At 44.1% G+C, this 1,110-nt stretch overlaps 1 long non-coding RNA gene across 1 annotated transcript; it reads left to right on the top strand.

Moving 5' to 3' along the window:
• The first annotated feature begins 317 nt into the window (after positions 1-317).
• On the top strand, positions 318-889 carry LOC106567332 (uncharacterized). The gene is made up of 2 exons (XR_001320040.2): positions 318-586; positions 677-889. It is a non-coding gene; the product is annotated as an uncharacterized lncRNA (long non-coding RNA).
• The last annotated feature ends 221 nt before the right edge of the window (positions 890-1,110 follow it).

The raw sequence follows: 1,110 nt of genomic DNA, 5'->3' as shown, positions 1-1,110 counted from the left end.
AGTATGTGTGGAGGACAAAGGAGAGGAAGACCAAGAGCGGTGGTCTCTGATGAGATAAGGGCCACAATTATTGACCATGTTGTAAACCATGGTCTCTCTTCGAGAGAGGCCGGTTTAAGGGTGCAACCAAATCTGCAGCATTCAACAGTTGCATCAATAGTACAAATTATCCGGCAAAACAACAGGTGAGACGTGCATCCTTCAATGTAATTGAACTACATATTACAGTACAATACAGTACATTCACATTTTTACATGTACTGACATTTTGAAATATATTGATTGTTTTGTGTTTTTCAGTAGGATCCAAAGGTTGCCTCCCACAGGGGGGAGAGGCAGAATATTATCAGACCCGCAGGAAATTGCCATTGTTGACATGGTAATTGGAAACAATGCAATAAAACTGTGGAAAATTCGGGACAAAGTGCAGGCAGACAATATCACTTTTGGGAATGTGAATACGATCAGTACAGCGACAATTGCCAGAGTCCTAGAGAAACATAAAATAAGGATGAAGCCGTTGTACACTGTACCCTTTGAGAGAAACGGTGAACGTGTGAAAGAACTCCGGTATCAGTATGTCCAGGTAAGATGTCTGTTCAATAACCAAACAGGGTACATACACAGCTATGCATAATGTAAAGTACTGTAAAACTGTGGATTTACTGTATTTTAGAGAGTAATGGAGATGGAAGCCAGGCAAACTGCACATACATTCATCTTTGTGGATGAAGCTGGATTCAACCTGGCAAAAACCCGCCGCAGGGGAAAAATGTGATTGGACAGAGAGCAACCGTGGATGTCCCAGGCCAGAGAGGAGCTAACATCACAATGTGTGCAGCACTGTTCAATGATGGTTTGCTGTTACACAAACCACACATTGGTCCCTACAGTACAGAGAGGCACATTTATTTTCTGGATGACCTGCATAATCAACTTGTGCCAGAGGAGACCGAGGCAAGAAACTCCCCCACCTTCGTTGTTGTGTGGGATAATGTGGCAGTCCAACAGTCTGCTGCAGTCACATCCCAGGATGTCAGTACTATTCCTGCCTCCATACTCCCCCTTCCTAAACCCCATAGAGGAGTTTCTCCCTGCGTGGAGGTGGAA

Source organism: Salmo salar, chromosome ssa13 (genome assembly GCF_905237065.1).
Source record: "Salmo salar chromosome ssa13, Ssal_v3.1, whole genome shotgun sequence".
NCBI lineage: Eukaryota > Metazoa > Chordata > Actinopteri > Salmoniformes > Salmonidae > Salmo > Salmo salar.
The sequence above is the reverse complement of the archived record's forward strand: the minus strand, read 5'-3'. Positions and strand labels throughout refer to the sequence as shown.